The following is a 19,409-nucleotide window of genomic DNA, read 5'->3' as shown; positions in this document are numbered from 1 at the left end:
TAACTTTTCAGTCTGAGAGCCCTTTCCAGCAAATTTGAGTAGCAAAGAGAGCTCAAGGCTCCTAGAAATATTTTATTATGGTAGGATTGAAGCATGCTGTCCAGTACAGTAAGAAAACTGGAGGTGTGAGAGCACCCCTTTCGGCTAAGGAGATAAGGAGCACATAATGTCGAGAGTGTGAAGCGACTCATTCAGGAAGCAATAATTCAGGCTTCAGATGGTTTTTTGCTCTCACTGCCTACGGTCCTTTGGAGGATTGCAGCTATCGTGAGGCAGTCGTGGCCGTGAATTCACGTTGTCTGAATCGTTGCTCGTTGAATGGCCCGTCTGGCGACTTCTCTGGCAGTCTGTCTTGGTATCGGGGCAGTCGCTTCGATTATTAAACAAGTCATTTTAAAGGTTTTTATGTTCGCTTCTTCCAACCTGAAATTAAGCAATGAATCAGGGATTTAACCGTCTCTGCAAATGCCCCTGCAAAGTAAATCTGTGCACTGAATTACTGCTGTAAAACGGTGTGCAAAGTGGGTAAACATACCTGCAGTTGTTTTTTTAATATAGTAGTGATGAATAACCCGCTTGGGGAATATATGGCGCGTGCTTATTACTACCGAAAGGTTACAAGTGATCAGAATTCAGTGACACCTTACCAGACTCACTAATTAACAAAGTAGAGAAGTGGATGAAGTGGAATCAGAGCTGAGAGGATATTCAAATATACTTTCACGGGACTAAATGTCAGAAGATGTGGATTTTGACAAATTAACTTTGTACTGCAGTTTGAATAAGCCCAATACAAGCACCAAATGCTTTATTTTAAGCAGAATTAAAAATTGCCTCTTCAAAACTTCATGGCCTGATAAGTTAGAGAATTTAAGCAGGAAATTTGTCTCGTATCGAACTCATTTTAAATTCGCTGGAGGAATCTCATTTATCTCATTACTTGTGTGGTGATCAGCCAAACTGCCCACAGTGACTGAAGTCCTGTTCCTTCATCTGTTCTGGTCCCTCGTGATTTCAGTTGGTGCTGGGATCTCAGGCGGATGTTCTTCGTACTGGCTTGTGCTAGGCCTCCCTCCCTGAGTCATGGCGGAGATCTTAGATCAGGCATTTGCCCACATAGCTTTTCTAGGCTAAGGATTCATTTGGTGGTACTGAACTATGGAGCTGCCACGTAACATGTTGCTTTTTTTTTTACGGAGTGAGTATTAACACCACTGTGTGAGCCAATGAGTTGGAGGCAGGGTGGTACTTACAGCAGGACCTATAGTAAACAGAGTCTATTTTACAGCAAACAAAGCCTATTAACTCAGCAAAAGAGTAAATTTAAACAGAGTCTCTACGAACTACAGCAAACAGAACTCATGACCGAAACCACAGCAAAGCCTCCCGATAAAAGCAGGATTATTTCTCTAGCAAAATGCAGTGAGTGGAGGATAAGTTACATAATACAAATTAGGTGGGTGAAATCAATCCCAGTCACTTCCAGGCGTGATTGACGGGGGAATTACCCAATCATCTCCATTCTGTCCAGCACTTGTGGTGTCACTGTATGCAACCCTCTTTTTTTAATACACAGATCTTTTGACTGGTTCTACATCTTCATTGCTGTTATTATTCTATGCTCTCCGAGGGGATGAAATCATTCTTAGTGACAGTGGCAATAAGTGTGTTTAACTTTCATGTGAAATTCTTTTGCGTTCTATTTATAATACACCTGTTAACCCATAAAATTCCCCTCTCTGCTGTAACTGAGACGAGTAAATATATGTTAAAATAATGCAGAGAGGGTCCTCGGACAAATGTGGTGACTCATTCATTGCAGATATTGCTGAGATCAACTTCATTGACTATAGTTTGAGCTGATCAGTGAGTGTGTCAGACCAGAAGTATAGCTTGATATTCTCATGTTCTGGCCCAGCTGGCCCCATATTTCTTCACTATCATCTCCCGGTGACCCTCCTCAATTTAAAACTTTGGGAAGAAATTATATTCGGTCAGGAAAAGATTGTGATATACAAGTAAATCCTACAAAAATCGGAATTACAAATGTTCCTGTGCTTCCTTGATACATTCTCCGTTCCATCTTTCTCTTCCCCTTTCTCTCTCTTATTCATCCCATTCCAAAGTAGGCTGTTACCTTTTTCGGTTTGCCTTGCCCTTTCTTCTTTGAATGGGTTATTTGCCTGTAAAATACAGGAATTCCTGTAGAAATGGGAATGCTGGAAGACTTAGAATGGGTAACTAACGCAATACGTTGTGGTGCAAGAAAGATGAACTTATTGCGCTCCATCTTAGCATCCATTAGTTTGTTTTCTGTACATGAATGCAAAATGAGCCACAGTCGACCATGGGCTGCAGTGACTGTTCCATTGAATTCGGTTCATCTGCACGTTTCCCAGTTCCAGCAGTGGCACTAATTACTGTTAGTCTTTTTATTTTAATTTTCACAGACATTTCAATTCTGTGCCAACTGTCTGTGTGTACTGTTTGTAATGCATAATGTTACCTGGTGCGTTCGGCATCCCCGATTTCCTTCACTCCACCATTGGCGACCCTAAACTCTGGAATTCCCTCCCTAAACCTCTCCGCCTCTCTACCTCTCTCTCCACCTTTAAGACACTCCTTAAAATCTACCTCTTTGACCAAGCTTTTGGTCACTTGTCCTAATATCTCTTTGTGGTTCGGTGTCAAAGTTTGTCTAAAACCTGAGCACCTTGGGATGTTTCACTATGTCCAAGGTGCTATATAAATGCAAGTTGTTATTATGTGACGGTCACGTTCAGCATGTGTGCAGAAGTATCAAATCAATATGTAGCCTGTATAGAGCGGTGAAAGTAGTGGGGGGGAATAGAAAAGTGAATACAGCTGCGATGCCCTTTTGAGGAACACAACCCTTGGTTTGTTCTATTTTGTGGTTGATTTGAGTGTGGGTGTTTACTGCTACAACCATTTGTATTTTTACAACACAGGAACAGGCCATTCGGCCCAACAGGTCTATGCCGGTATTTATGCTCCACATGCCCCACCTTACTTCATCTCACCCTATCAACATATCCTTCTATTCCTTTCTCCCTCATGCACTTACCTAGTTTCCCCTTAAAGGCGTCTATGCCATTCATCTAGACTATTCCATGCGGTAGTGAGTTCCACAGTCTCACCACTCTGAGCAAAGAAGTTTCTCCGGAATTCCTTATTGCATTCATTAGTGACTATCTTATATTTATGGCCCCTAGTTTTGAACTCCCATCATATATATATATATATATATATATATACCGCTCTCCCGCTAGCTCCAATATCCATTAATATTCCTCTTTTTAAAGTAAGTATCTGAATGCTTTTTAAAAGAATTTGTGAACTTTGCTTCAACAAATGGTTTGTGACAGAGAATTCCATGTTCAAGTCACCAGGCTTCTACCAGTTGAACATAATATCCTGGTGGTTTGTACCTCAAAGAAAAAAGTTGGAAATATATTATGATGGAGGAACTGATTATATATGGTATCTCACAATGCCAGTCAACATTAATTCCTCTGTTATAACCACTTTTGTTACTTTTTCCTCTACATTACAGAAACTCTATTATAGCTGCCACATGAAGTCACCTTTGAATAACCTGCATCTTCCTATATTAAGAAGGCGCTCCAATTTCAATTATAATGATCAGAAGCAAGACTGTGACGGAAAAAGTGGTCATGTGCAGCTGACCAGAATTAACAGCAGGGCACAGGGCCAGAGTGTGAAGGGCAGATGTAGGCCAGATGTGAGGAAGTATTTCTTTACACCGAGGGCAATCAGCAGCTGGAATGGGTTACTAGGTAGAGTGGAAGAGGCCAAGATACAGGATACTCTAAGGGCAATATAAAATGTGGTTGTTATTCCAGAAAGGTGAGATGAAACGGGTCACTTGTGATTATTAACTTTATTTGCAAACCTGACTTGTTTTGTTTCAGGTTGCCATGATGAGATCAGAGTCTTGGCTTTGTGACATGCACATTCTGTTCTGTACCCAGCGTATTTGGCATGTGCAGCCCATAATATGTTTTGGCATAATAAACTGGCCACATATTTTAACTGCTGTGCTGGGAGTAACATTGTGGCTGCAGAAGATGTCCTGCGATATAAAGAAGGACATAATGACCTTGAATGAGTCAGACATGGAGAAATACACAGCAAGGAACGTGAAGCTTTATAATTTGTTTGTCTCGATTAACTGAATTTGAGAATAATGTGAATGTTATTGCAGATTGGTGTCAGATGTGGCATTTTGATTTTGACTAGTAGCAATATTGAACTTGATGAGAGTACCAGACTTCATTAAAGATCGATTAGAAAAGGAGAGGGATTTTTTTCCGTGATTGTATCTGTGGGTGAGGATGGTGCATGATTTTGGAATTCCATTCCATGCATCTATTGTTGAATACCGTATTTTATTAATCTACTCAAATACCAGTGGTTTATAATGCTGGAAACATTTATTTTGAATAACTGGTTTAGCCTCTTATTTGCCCACACAACAACAGTGACTACATTTCAAATTACTTAACTGCATGTGAGGCACTTAGAAACAGTTCTGAGAAGCCTGATAAGGCTTTTTTTCCTTTTCATGTACGGTCACACTACTTACACCATCCCCACTTATGACAGGCAGTTGCCTGTATCGCACAAAATGACAATAATGCATTTCCTACGTTGCAACAGTGACGACACTTCAAAAGTACTTCATTGGCTGTAAAGCACTTTGGGACGTGCTGAGGTTGTGAAAGGCACTATATAAATGCAAGTTTGTTCTTTTAGGAGTCGATTACAAAGGTGTCGCTTATAAAGTATTAAGACACTGGCTATTTGAGGCTATATGGAAGGGGGAAGCTTTGGCATCTTAATGTTCACAAGTTGCCACCAGTCCCTTTTCAATGCTTTTGAATTAATTGGCCCCATAACAAAGACACGCAATCACTTCTTAAATTGCTCCAAAATATCGCAGCAGCAAATGGAGTCTGCAGAAGACTCCGGAGCGATAGGGAGAATCACAATGATGCAGAGGTGGAGACTCGGAGAAAATCCATGATCGTGCTTTTTGTATACGTCGCGTGGCAGTTTTACCGTCCACTCCTTATGGCGGGCAAATCGCGTTCACGCCAAACGCACCCGCTATAAGCGGTGGGTACTATATATAAATTTGTTTTGGTGGGGGAGGGTTGTTCTTTTGCTCTCTGTCCCCTCTTCCTGAATTGAGCCTCCCTGCACCACCCATTGCTGAGTAAGGATGGACCCTGCTTCTGGACCTCTCCCAAATTCAATCTAGAAGTGGTCGTGTAGGATACGTTTCTACTCTCCCCTCAGTCCCCTGCCTGGTTTGGCAGCTCAGCAGTTTGGGGGTGCGAGATGTGTTTTTCTTAAAGACACCGGGTCGTGCAGCCAAATCTTTCAATTTCTTTTTTGAAAACGAGCGTCCAGTGAGGTAAGAAAATAGAGGATTTCAATTAACTGAAATGTGGTTTGGAATTTTACAATTTAAAAAAATAATAATGCAGGTCCACTAATACAGGTCAGCCATGATCCAATTGAATGGCTTGCTCCTGTTTCTAATGTTCGTGTGTTCTTGCTCTGACCGTCATGCATATCCTGGGTTTTCAAACTGGGGACTCCGAGTCAGACTTCTGTCTGTCTGGGGCCAAGCATATCATGTGCCGTGAGCACCATGTCTGGTGAACTCCGTCTTTCTCTCATTGTTGACTTACTAGCATGTTATTTCTATTGCCATGTAATAAATGTCTTGTTGCTATGGAAGCACAGATTTCCTTTGGGGAATTGACACTGTCTTCTGGAAGTTAGGTCAGGGGTTGAGTCATTATTTTCCCGGAGTGGGGTGTCCCTGGGGGTGTTGTCAGTATTGACAGAGTGCCTTCCACATAGGCAAGTTCGAAAATCACTGACATTGCCCACAATCTCTTGAGGTGAGCTGTAATTAATTATGACAAATTAAAATCCAACTTTGCAGTAGCAAATTAAATGTCTGAAAGCTTTGAGCGTAGTTAATATAATTCTATAAATTATTTGACAGTGTTTAGCGTTTTACGAGAAGGAATTAATTAGAATATTTAATTAACTGCTGTGATATGAAACTGATAGTCAAGTAATATTTAATAAACAGTGTCAAATATCAGCTTGGCCTTTTAATTAGTGTTAATGTATTTCTATATGTATCTATAGCATTGCCACTTAGATACATTTATTGGGGTGGGTTGATGTCGATGAGCATGTTCTGACTTATCAGCTGGGATTTGCTAAATGTCCCAGGTACTTGAAGAGAATGCTATCCAATTTGAACTAGTAGATCACTGCGTTGCTTGTTGATCCACTCGTGTGTTTCTGCCTGCATTCAGATTACTCTTGTGGTAGCTCTTTGTGCGAGCTTTTGACAGCGTATTGTGTTTGTTTTTGTACTTACAAATGACCTTGCTCTTCATGGAAAATCTCTTGCATTCCCACCACCAGTTTGGTGATAGGTAGGTGCCATCTCGGTCTTCAATAAAACCTTGAGCAGATTGTTCAAACTGATTTCTCTTATTTTGACGCCTTGCATCATATCAATTAAAGATTGAAGTAAGCAAGCTTGGACGGAGAACATTGGGCCAGAGGGGACACAAGAACATAATTAAAAAACTTCAAGCAAAGTTGGAGACCAGGATAAATCCTCCCGCCCCCCCCGCCCCCACCGGCAGGATAGTGGAGTTGTGGAACAAGATCCCAAATAAAGTAGTTTGGTTCTGGATCACTTGATACCTTTTAAAAAGAAGCTGAATCTATCTCTTGAAAAGGGATATTAACAGTATTGCTTGATTTTCTTTCTGTTCAGGAGCAGTAGGGAAGGAGTTTAATGCTCCCTTAAAGTAGTGGATCGACAGTGGGTAGAAGTGGGGGTTTGTGGTGCTGGGACCAAGTCCTCAATTTATAGATGAACTCTGGAAGGAGTGGGTTTGATGGGCCAAATGGCCTTTTCTTGTTCCAGAATTCTTCAGTTCTTGATCTGAGCACAAGTTCTTATTTACCGATGAGGCATGATATTTCAATTTTCTTTGCCCGTTCATTTTGAAAGTCCAGGTAATTGTCAACAGTCTTCTCTCTGGTGCTTCCTACTATCAAAACCTGTATCATTGTGACACTGATTGTAATCTGATTGAAATTCAAACTGACTACTTGTATCAGGGTTTTTTGTGGCACTGGACCTTGTGTTTTCAACTTGTATGATACTTGTATTTTGGTAAATGAACACTAGAGGGGCCCCCTGATGGGATCAAGCATATTGTAGCAATTGCACTCCAGATGTCCTCATACTGAATGTTATAACTATAGAGAATGGTCCAGAAGATTTAACGGATATAAAGGTTGCATGATAAATTTATGTTGACTGCAAATCAGTAGGTTTATAAACATCTGTAAGCTTTATTTCTTTTGATTACATTTGGATATTAAACATTATGTTCGTTAACATCCAGTTGAAAATAGGGTGAGGGGTGACATCGTATCTCCTGTCGACATTGCTAGATCTCGCTGCTGTAGTCAAAATCCTGGAATTTTGTGACCTGATGCCATCGTGGGAGTGCCATCACCACACAAGGACTGCAAGGATCCAAGAAGGCATCCTAACACTGCCTTCTCAGGGCAACTGGGAATGGGCAATAAATGTGGCCTTGCCAGTACCACCCGCCTCTTGTGAACAATTTTAAAAGAAGTTGGAACTACCTTGTTTTCCTATAACTTGGACTATTTTTGAATCAATGTACTCCTTCCATAAACACCATGCAATCAAAATATACACTGACTTTAGAAAATATGCCTTTCATTGTACACCATTGAGAATTCAATGAGACAGGAGCAACAGACATTGTTTGGAGGCAGATGTTCTAATTGATCATTAGAGAGAGGAAACAATCATCTATTTTGTTGGAAGTAGAAAAAGACTGTCCTGTAGTCACGAATGGCCACTTGGATGAGTTACTTGGAGGGTGTCAGTGAAGCAATACCCTAGCCTAAGTCAGTGGCTTCAAGAGCGGGAGGGAGACTACAGCAGCAAGTTGACACCAGGAGCAGTAATGTTGCTGAGCGAGAAAGGCCTGATTCCTCTTCAGGGCTGTGAATCATACAATCATAGAACCTTACAGAACAGAAGGAGGCCATTCGGCCCGTCGTGCCTGTGCCGGCTCTTTGAAAGAGCTATCTATCCAATTAGTCCCACTCGCCTGCTCTTTCCCCATAGCCCTGCAAATTTTTCGTTTTGAAGTATATACTTCAGTGTTTTGTTTGAGTTGCTGGAGAATTACAATTGTGCCCTGGATTATGAGGAGATATTTTTGAAGCTTTTAAGTGACACATCACGCGTACAAATGAAAAAGCAAAGCTGGGCCATTGCCATGTGCAAGTGTACAAGAAACGGAGTACTATCCTGTTGGACTGCACGTTATGTAACCATCATTCTAAATATTCATCAGCAGACAGTTACAAAAAAAAAAATCGCATTTATAAACACCACATGGAAATAAAATGCTCAGATGGAAAACCTCTTTTGGTACTTGACGAGTTACAAGATCCCTGTGGGAGCCCCTCTGAGTATCACAAAGGAGATTATGTTGCTTCAAAAGAAATATTATAAAACACTTCTAAGCCGTTGTAATATAACAATACATGGTGCTTAGATGTAATGCTCGTATGTCCTTCATGACATTTTTATAGCTTTGTTCCATTGCACTCTTCGAAGCATAATCTTCTATGTTTGTGACGTGCTCATCAATAAGAATCAGTTTTCATGAACCACACAGTATTCTTGGCACCAGTATTCTGCACATAAACCTGTTGATTGATTTTTGTTTTTAAAACCCCCCCTTGTTTCTGTCTCTTTCCCCTCCCTTTATATTTCCGACTGGACTGGTAGTCACCAAAATAGCTGGCCACACAAGGTTGGCCTCCCCGCTGTGGGTTTCCCCCCACGCCACCTGACGTCGGGTCAAGTTGCAGATCGGCCGCCCGTTCGAGAGACGGCCTGATTTCCGTTTCTGCAAGGGGCAGCTGGTTTTACACACGGGCAGTAAATCAACGTATGAATACATTCGAAAAGAACGTGTTGTTAAGTTCACTACACACAGCGATCGGGCGCAATTTTTTCCCCCACAGTGTTAATGTTTATTAACAAAACATCCATGGTGTGGGAGCAAGAAACGCAGCCCCCGTCACACATCCTTGTGTAATAAATTAAGTTCATTGCTTTGTGGTTCTCTACCAGAGCTTTACAACTCATGAAACAGTTACTGTTAAGGGTGATCTGATTCATTTTTTGTTTGTGTACCTTCCCAGGTAAAGCAAATGATCAAACACAAAAAGAAAACAAATGCAGTGCGAAAAATATGGCAAATTAATTGTAATGAAAAATTAGCCTTGTTTGAATTTCTATGATTTTTCTTCTCTCTTCCGTGCCCAGCGACACAGGAGACAACCGATTTCATCCACTGCTTTACCTCCAGGATTGTAAACAATTTTACAACACCAAGTTATAGTCCAACAATTGTATTTGAAATTCACAAGCTTTCAGAGGCTTCCTCCTTCCTCAGGTGAATGTGGAAATGAAATCCTCGAACCCTTCGCATTTATAAATCACAGAACAATACCTGGTGATTACAGATAGTCTTTCCAACTGCCCGTTGCCAAGGCAATCACAGTGTGCAGACAGAGAGGTGTTACCTACAGGGCTACCGAATATACAAACAACCAAAAAAAAAACAGAGAGAGAGGCAGAAACATCCGGAAGGAAAAGAAAGACAGCAAATGACCCATTATATTAAAAACAGATAACTTTTGTTCGCTGGTGGGGTTACGTGTAGCGTTACCTCCAGGAGATCGAGCTCTGGGTTTTTTGCAACAAAGACCCTTTCTCCTGTGGACAGGTCGTTAGCCTGACTCCCGTCTGGGAGTACCTCCTCGATACAAAGTGGGGGCCACTCCATTCCCATCTGCCATGAGTATCCCGCTGGATGTAGAGCCCGGAACTCTCGCCTCCACTTGCCGGTGCTGCCTGGAGTGGGGCTTGAACCCATAATCTTCCCACTCGGAGGCGGGAATGCTGCCACCAAGCCATGGCTCACTCCTAATTTCTATCATTGCTTTGATCGGTTTTCTTTGATTTAAAAGTAATAGAAGGATATGTTACATCGAAACGACAGCACAGAAACAGGCCATTCGGCCCAACTGGTCTATGCTGGTGTTTATGCTCCAAGTGAACTCCTCGCTCCCTACTTCATCTAACCCTATCAGCATATCCTTCTATTCTTTTCTCCCTCAGCTTCCCCTTAAACGCATCTATGCTATTTGCCTCAACTACTCCATGTGGTAGCGTGTTCCACATTCTTACCACTCTTTGGGTAAAGAAATTTCCTCTGAATTCCTTGTTGGATTTATTAGTGACTATTTTATATTAATATGTTGATGGGGTGCGATGAAGTGAATAGAATGGGAGGAGGCTCGTGTGGAGCATAAACACTGGCTGAATTGCCAGTTTCTGGGCTGTGAATTTTATGTAAAACGGAGAGTTGGTTGTTAAAATTCAAATTGGTTCTTGTTTCTTTATTTTCCACAGGTTTATGGTGAGGCTGGAGGAATCTGATGATGGATAGGATAATTTGAAGATAAGACTGTGTCAAAAGAACATTCGGTACTGCACATCTTTTTCATTTCCTTAATAATGAAAATAAAAATTGACTTGTTTCCCTTGGGGAAAATGTTGTCACGTCTGCTGCCCGGTTCTCCTTAACTCGTGTCGCTCCATAGCAATTCCAAGAATAAAGCTTTAACCAATAAGGCTAAAAGCACTGACTGGTTATTATGGTTATGGCTGGTTTTGCCTCCATTGTCTTCTAGACTGAGTAAACTCTCTGACGCCCAACTATAGGTACAAGAGTAGTCCCCTCGTGATGTGGGTCAGCTCAGGTTTTTGATAGAACAGAGGAGGTGACACAGTGATTTGATTTAGGTGTTTCAAATTATGCCGGGATGAGAAGATGCGGACAGAAATAAGACTTTTTTTCAGGGATTGAGGGGTCCAGAATGAGGCACGGTGGAAACTAGATTGAATTTAAGAGATTTAAGACACAGTGCAGGGGTAAAAAATTATATCATGCATCCTACAGCCTCACAACTATTCGAGTTAGCGATTGAAGCAGAGACCAGGTCAACATTTTAAAAAAGGTGGTTGAAGAAAGTGGGGGGAGGGGGATAAAGGGATATGGGTAGACCTAGTATGTGGAATTAGGACTACTGCTGTGGTGGAGGATAAACACCAACGTAGACTAGATGGGCTGTTTCTGTGTTGTAACTCTGTGTAAGGTCATGTCCTGAGCAGCGTGGTAGATTGCCCTTGCTTGCTCCCTGTTTATGGTGCTACATTTCATTTCGTTATTATTTCGTTATGTTTCTCCCACTCGCTGATTCACTCTCGGATCTGCGTGAGCTTGGACAGCAATGTTGGAGGCCTATTTGACCGTGGAGACGTTTCCAGTCCTGTTCTTGCCTGACATTCAGTTGGCCATCTGGACAATCCTTCAGTGGTAACTCTATAAGGAGCAGGGAAATGGGAAATGTTGACATTTCTGACCTAATTACCTAATCGAAATGGAATAGATGACCCCCAACAGTTAATGGCAGCCAAAAAAAAACATTCTGGAGAAAGCCAGAAATACAAATTGCCCCAAAAATACAATTGCTTTTAACATTCATTGTATTGTGAAAATGTGGCATCAGATTTGTAGGTTGTGAGAATATGGAACTGACTGGTTAGAACACCAGTGATTCAGTAAAAATTGAGGTAAATAATTGGGAAATAAAGGTATTATGGGAAAATTGAGATTAAATTACACAATCCTTTGTTTAAAAAAAAGTTTCTCCTGCGCGCTGTCCTAAACCTCTTAAATTTAACCTTGTATCTATGTCCTCTCATTTTGCCCCCCCACCCCAAACCATTGGAAACAGTCTGTTTCTATATACTCTATCCTATTCCATCATGACTTGAAACAGCGTCATCAAATCAGCCCTTAATCTGTTCTGACAAAAACAGCCCCAATTCTTCAAGTCTGTCTTCATATTTGGGCAGCATCCCAGTGAATCTGCACTGTACCCTCTCTATTGCCTCAATATCCTTTGTATAGTGTGGAGCCCAAAACTGCGCACACTACTCCAACTGTAGTCTTGCTAACGGTTTTCTATAGATTCACCACTACATCTCAACCTTTCTCGTATCTTCATATACATCTCATTGCTGTTTCAGGGACCTTTGTTATGCACAAAATGGTTACTGCATTCGCCTACATAACAGGGTCTGCACTTCAAAATAATTCATTGTGTGTGAAGTTCTTTGTGCTGTTTCTGAGAGACGTGACAAAGCACTGTATAAATGCAAGTCTGTCTTCTATCTATTAATCACAATCATCTCCTCTGCTATTAAAAAAAAACGGCCTGTTTCTGTGCTGTAGCTGCATGCAGTCCATTCGAAATCTCTCCTGCTGAACAATATCCTCCCAATCACAGTTACATTCTCTCTGACAAATAAAGCTACACCCACTCCCTTTATGACCCAAGCTGTCTGTACCACTTAATGTTTTATATGCTGTGATAAGGCCCCCCATTAACTTCCTTACATCTAGGCTGCAAAGCTTAAGTTTTTTCATTTTTTCATTAATCCAGTCCTTGACAAAACCCTAAATTAGAATGTTCAGTTCTGCACCTTTGCATGGTTTAATTATAAATGTAACGTACAAAAAAAAAGGGATCTTTTTATCGACTAACATAATTTCTTAAATTGAGAATCAAAATACTGATTGCCGAGGGCTGCTTTGGCACAGAGCACACAAAGGGAAATTCAGCCCAATGTGAGTCCATCTCACTGATTCTGAGACTGACGCTATTATATTGTACGGAGTTTATTCACTTAACGGAGCTTATCCATTGTGACATCCAGATGTTGGAATGGTGCAGTCAGTTTGCTGAGGTGTTCTTAAACAGAGGATCTACTTTCAATACAGGATACAGTAGCCTAGTGGTTATGACACTGGATTGGGAACTCGAAGGCTTGGAGTTCAAATCCTACCATGGCAAATTGTGAAATTGAGTTAAATAAATCTGGTAGTTTGCAGACTGGCGCCAGGAAATTACCATTAAAGCTGCCAGATTGTCATAAAAACTGAACTGGTTCACTGATATCCCTCCTTCAGGGAAAAGAACCTGCTGCCCATGTGCGAACAGGCTGACATGTGTGTCCAGTTCAACACTATGTGGTTAACTTGGGGCAACGAGGGATGGGCAATAAATGCTGCAGCCCCTCCTCCTAAGAATAAATATATAATTTTTAAAAATGGGACATCTATAATGATGAAAGGAGAAATGAAAGTTAATCTTTTTAAAAAAAACACAAGCAGTTTTCATGGGGTTATAGGAACAGTAGTAGGTCGTTCAGCCCCTCTTAATCCATCAATTCTAATTGTTCTCTTGCTCTAATAGAAATGGAGAAAGGAGAGGCTGGTGACATGTTTTTCTGTGAACACTAACATGCCATCTCATAATTTAGTGGTTGTAATAATATCATTTAATAATAAACTTCCTCTCATGAGACGCTCAAGATGGGCATGCTCCAAAACATCTATGTGCGTGTTCACATGTTTGTTATAAATGATATTAGAGCTGAGCGGTTATGTTAACGAAGAAAGGCTCAAAAATTGGGGCTTTTTTGGGCTGCATTTCGTGACACCACTATTCCCAGCCAGAACGGAGATGATTGGGTATTACCCCGTCAATCACACAGGGAGACCTGCTATAAGTAGCTGGGATTGATTTTACGCAAATAACTTGTATTTAACTGTATTTAACTCGTTGTATTCTGCTGGAGAAATCACCCTGCTTTTATCGGGAGACGTAATCACCCTGCTTCCGTCTTGAGTTCTGTTTGCTGTCGTTCGTAGAGACTCTTTTATTAAATAGACTCTGTTTGCTGTAGTGCGCTGTTTAAATAGACTTTGTTGGCTGTAAAATAGACTGTTTGCTGTGAGTCCTGTCGTAAGTCCCGCCCGGCCACTAAATCATTGGCTGACACAGTACAACTCATTGGCTAACACCGTGGTGTCAATAGACAATCTGGCTTTTTTCACTGGAGTGGAGAAGATTTAGGGAGGAGAATCTAATGGAGCTTTGAGAGAGTAAATAGCAAATGATTGTTTACCTGGTGAAGGGGCATAGGATTATTAGAACATGCAATGCTTTACCGCAATGGCTATTGAGGTAGACTATAACATGATTTAAAAGGGAATTGGATAAATATTTGGAAAAGAAGAATATAAAAGGATATGGAGAAAGGGCTGGAAAATAGAATTGAAGTAGACTGCTCCAATTCAAGAGCTAGCACCAGCACTTTAATAACACATCACCTGATTAGTGCTAGTGCCAGCACTGGCACAATGGGTCGAATGGCCTCCTTCTGTGCTGTAAATTCTATGATTCTGCCTCAACGTAGAACATTTCACCAGAAACTTTGGACGGGCATTTTGTAGAAAACAGTGTGTAAAGTGCAGGTGCCCCTAAACCTGCCATGTTATTGCAGGTGAGAGTGTGGAGCAGGGTAGCCCTGGCAACAAAGAAGTGCACTTTGAATTAGGTCATTGGCTTCAGGTAGAGGAATGAAGAAAGACTCAAAGAAGCATAGCATCATACAGCACCAGAAGGAGGCCATTCGGCCCATTGTGCCTGTGCTGGCTCTTTGAAAGAGCTATCCAATTGGGCAGAAGGGGTTAATGGAGGTGTGGGCCTTAATTTATACTGATTCTGAAATGTCACTGTTGACTTTGAAATGTGGGAAAAATACAGTTCATATTAATACTGGATTTTACTTTAAAGGAAAGTGTTGAAACCTTTTATCAAGAACTGTGTGGCTCAATCAATAGAGCTGTGGCTTCATCTGCACAAAGTGCTCTTAGCAGCTTACAGCTGTGATGGCGCACCCAGAGATAATATTGACGAAGCATCGATTAAAAGCAAAATACTGCGGATGCTTTAAATCCGAAATGAAACCAGAAAATGCTGCAAATACTCAGCAAGTCAAGCAGCATCTGTGGAGAAAGAAACAGAGTTAACGTTTGGATCATCGACTTGAAACGCTAACTCTGTTTCTTTCTCCACAGATGCTGCCTGACTTGCTGAGTATTTCCAGTATTTTCTGTTTTTACTATTATTATTGACAAAGCATTATCTTTGTTCATTCCACTTCTGCATTGCGATCAGATAACATGGAATTCTGCACTGATGACATGTCCTCTGAACAACTCCAGGTGAACACTGTGGCTTTGCAGCTATATTAACAGAATGGGAGAGAGGTTTGAATCCTACCCTCCGCTAAAGTTCACAATCATTTTTTTTTTGTCGATTTGGCATGTTGTCCACCTCGGCCAGACACTGGGCACAGCACCAAGCAAGGGCAAAGCTGCCAATCCGACACGCGGTCAGGAGCGTCAGCAGGAGTTGCACCGCTGATCCCAATTCTGTTTGAGCTGGCCACCACTTTGAGGCTATAGAGTTGACCATTGTAGATCTTCTGGGTTTCTGAGCCTGAGGTCGGATGCTAGACTGAGGAGCTTAAAGGAAGAGACAGAAATGAGCACCAAAATTCACAAATTAAGATTTGACATGGAAAATGGTGTACACGTAAGTGTGAATTTAGTGACCAGCAGGTTATTTTTGGAGGGAATTAACCCACTCCTTGACATTTGCTTACATATACACAGTTCGATGCCCAGTGCTGTGTGTATTGAACTATTTCTGCCATATCCGGGCAGCATTGCAATGTACAATGACTATTATAGAAGAGTATTGTGTTTCTTCAATACATCACTGCAGGTTTATCCAGAAGTACCGTAGTTTGTCCTCCAGCTTCACCCTCGATTTCATTAGGGTCTGAGATTAGAGTTAGCAATCTTAGATTTAGGAATTAGCCAAGCCATTTTGTTTAGACCAAGATTCATGACTGATAATCAGATGATTGCCATTCCTATCAGAGGGGTTTAAAAAATGGGTTTGAGTCATAGACAATTGTTGAAAGGCTTAATTGTTGCAAAGTGATCTGCCAAGTAAAGGCCAAAACATGTTGGAAAGGGAAGTACGAGAATATGCCAGATCGAAATGGGGTAAAGGATGCATTTTTAAACATAGCAATGCTGGACCAAAAAAGGTAATGGTGAAGCTAGGAAAAACAAAGGAAAGAAAAGAAAGGTTTATGTTTACATAGTGCCTTATCACATCACTCGGAAACATCCCAAAGCACTTCATGTACAATGAATTACTTTGGAGCACAAACATGGTGGCCATTTTGCACACCTCTAGGCCCCATATTGAGCAACAAGATGAATAGCTATCTAACTTGTTTTTATTGGCGTTGGAAGATTGTCGGCCAGGATACTAGGAGAATGCTCCTGCCTTCTTTGAATAGTGCCAAGGGATCTTTAACATCCACCTGAAAAACTAGAACAGGCAGACAGGCTCTGAGTTTTAACATCTCATCCAAAGGTTGGCACCTGTGATGATTCAACGCTCCCTGAATACTGCACTGGAATGTAGGGTTGCCAACCCTCCAGGATTGTCCTGGAGTCTCCAGAAATTTTAAAAAAAATAACCTGGGTGAGTAACCCAGGCGAAAAATCATAGGGGCATTAAAAGAATTGTATGTGTTTTTTTCGATTGTGTTGAACACTTGTATTAGTTATAAAAATATTGGAGATGGGGATAAAAAAGGCTGATTGACTGGGCGGGGCGGTTGGCGGTGGGAGATCTTGTGATGAAATCTCCAGAAATCCGTCCATCCAGAGTTGGCAACCCTGCTGGAGTGTCAGCCTGGGTTCAGGCTTAAAGAGACAACTTTCTGACTTGGAATGGACACAAGAAAAGGGAAGAGTAAGAAATAATTAAGCAAACTGATGAAGTGAAGTACTGATGACAGAAATGGCGTAAGTGTAATCAGTGGACTATGACATAGGTGGGCTATGAAGCATTTGGCCATAAATTGCTGAAATGTAGCGTAGATGAAAAATTGCAGTAGGTATTACATTTTATTTGATTCTTATTTTAATAAACCCATATCAAATTAACATTTTTATGTTACAGTAAGGCTTTAGTTAGAAGGATTGACATTATTATTACAAAATTGGAGTCCTGGGAATATTACTGAACATGCGGTAATGTGATTTAATCCTCACAGGAGACATTTCTGGAGCACTTGAAGTGCTTAACGTAACTTCTAGCCTCGAGGCAAATGCTAAACTGGGGCGATGGAGGACGGTTTGGTGTCAATGGCTATTTATTTGGTTCCTGTGTACACGTATAAAGCCTGTGATTCTCAGTTGTCCATTTTCCACTGTAAGCATGTGGAGTGTGACAGAACAGTGATGACTTCAAAAAATTGCAGCAATGCAGACTTTTTATAGTTCCCTCCCTCCCCCTGTAATTACAAATGTTGATAATCCTGCAATGAACACTTTTAGGAAAGAATAGACCATCCCCAGTCCTGTTCTGGGGTTGTTCGGTTTGAGTCTGTGAATGGTGGAATTCAGCACCGATTACTTCCCATTGGGGGGAAAATAACTACACTTGTAAAGGAGTGAAGAAGCCAAGTATCAAACTGTTGGATCATTTCTGTCACTACCGCACTTAACATATTGCTGCATTTACTGCAGGTTTGCATTGGAGATATCTTGCATTAGTGGGTGAATTTTAATCTCCAAATGAAGATCTAGCGCTGTGTAGTTGAAGCCGTGGAACTATATTAATCTCTTTCCCTTATTGTCAGTATTGCATAGAATTTACAGCACAGAAACAGGCCATTCGGCCCAACTGGTCTATGCCGGTGTTTATGCTCCACATGAGCCTCGTCCCATCCCTCTTTAACTAACCCTATCAGCATATGCTTCTATTCTTTTCTCCCCTTAAATGCATCTATGCTATTCGCCTCAACTACTCCTTGTGATAGCTTATTAACTATTAACTTCTGTTAATAGTTCATTTTTAGATCATCTTATTTTTTCACCTGTTCTTATGGGATTCATTTAATTTTGATGCTAACAAAGTAAAATAACATTCCAAAACATATGCCAGCATGTCGTGTTCAAGCACCTCGTGTCGTAAAACCACGATCCTTGCCCAGAGAGCAAGAAAAGTCCTTCTCGCCAGAGAGGGGGAGGAGAAAGAAAGGAAGACATGTACTTTTATAGATCCATATTTCATCTCCCAAAATAATTCACATGCGAATGAATTACTTTAAAATGACTGTTGTTATGTAGGCAAATATTGCAGCCATTTTGTGCACAGCGAGATCGCGCATCAGTTAAAAAATAAATAAAAGTGAAAATTAGAAGGGACTGGGGGAGAAAAGCACCATGAGGACAAGTGAAAGGTTCAACTTGTTTTATTTAAAATTGTTGTTTAAGTATCATTTCAGCGTAATACAATTTATATTACAATAATAAAGCTCCTAATATCAGTGTAGATTTATTACCGTAATATTAGGGGTTGCTTTAGTAAGATGGCACATGGGCATCCTGAGGATTTGAATGGCGCTATATAAATGCAAGTTGGTTCTTTACTGAATAGTTGAAAGCCGGCGGATGAGAACACATTGATCATGTTTCTCCCAAGTTGTACTCACAGCCAAAACTGAAGTTGCCTTGTATTGTGTTTGTGTGTTTTATCTTGTGAGCCTTTTTAGTACTGTATTGAAGTGCAACAAAGGAAAAGCATTAGTGTTGAATTTCATGACAAGCATTTTTCTGTTTAATGAGCCTGCTTATAAATTAGTCGCATTACAAAAAGATCACTCGCTGGTTGTTTCTGAATGTATGAAATTACTGTCAATGCTCCATATGTCTCCTAAATGTGAAAGCCTTCATAACTAGAGCAAAGTGATCGTTAGTAAATGTCTTGCTTAGAGATGCAGAATACACAAATAAAACTGCAAATAGATTTTACATTTCCAAGTGCTGCCAATTAATTCCCTTTATTTTATTTTCACTCTGTATTTTGCTGACAACAGGATGTTTTAAACAATCTTTTGTAATGTCCTTTTCAGTCACATTGGCAGCTGTTTCCTCATTTAAATTTCAGTCAACAAAGAGCATCTGCTCAAAGTTCTGAACACGTTTCCATCTTACTGCCCAAAGATAGTGGAAAGTGGAAAGATTTTGGAGCCTCACAATACCTAAATCAGCTTTGATCTTCACAAACCCTGTGTCTCTGTCTTTGAATGTGTGTGCGTGTCTCTGTGTGAATTTGTCCCTTTCTGTTTGTGTGCATTTCTCTTGTGTGTCTCTCTCTGTGCTTGGGTGTGTCTGTGTTTGGGT

General features: G+C 40.9%; 1 long non-coding RNA gene across 5 annotated transcripts in view; it reads left to right on the top strand.

The window, feature by feature from the left end:
* The window catches only part of LOC137303949 (uncharacterized), a 365,964-nt gene that overhangs the window by 182,336 nt on the left and 164,219 nt on the right, over positions 1 to 19,409 (top strand). For all 5 annotated transcript variants that reach the window (XR_010958486.1, XR_010958485.1, XR_010958484.1 and 2 more), the window contains one exon: positions 10,628 to 10,702. This is a non-coding gene — a long non-coding RNA (uncharacterized lncRNA). The remainder of the gene's footprint in view (positions 1 to 10,627; positions 10,703 to 19,409) is intronic.

The sequence above is a fragment of the Heptranchias perlo genome, chromosome 36 (genome assembly GCF_035084215.1).
Source record: "Heptranchias perlo isolate sHepPer1 chromosome 36, sHepPer1.hap1, whole genome shotgun sequence".
In the NCBI taxonomy this organism is placed as follows: Eukaryota; Metazoa; Chordata; class Chondrichthyes; order Hexanchiformes; family Hexanchidae; genus Heptranchias; species Heptranchias perlo.
The sequence above is the reverse complement of the archived record's forward strand: the minus strand, read 5'-3'. Positions and strand labels throughout refer to the sequence as shown.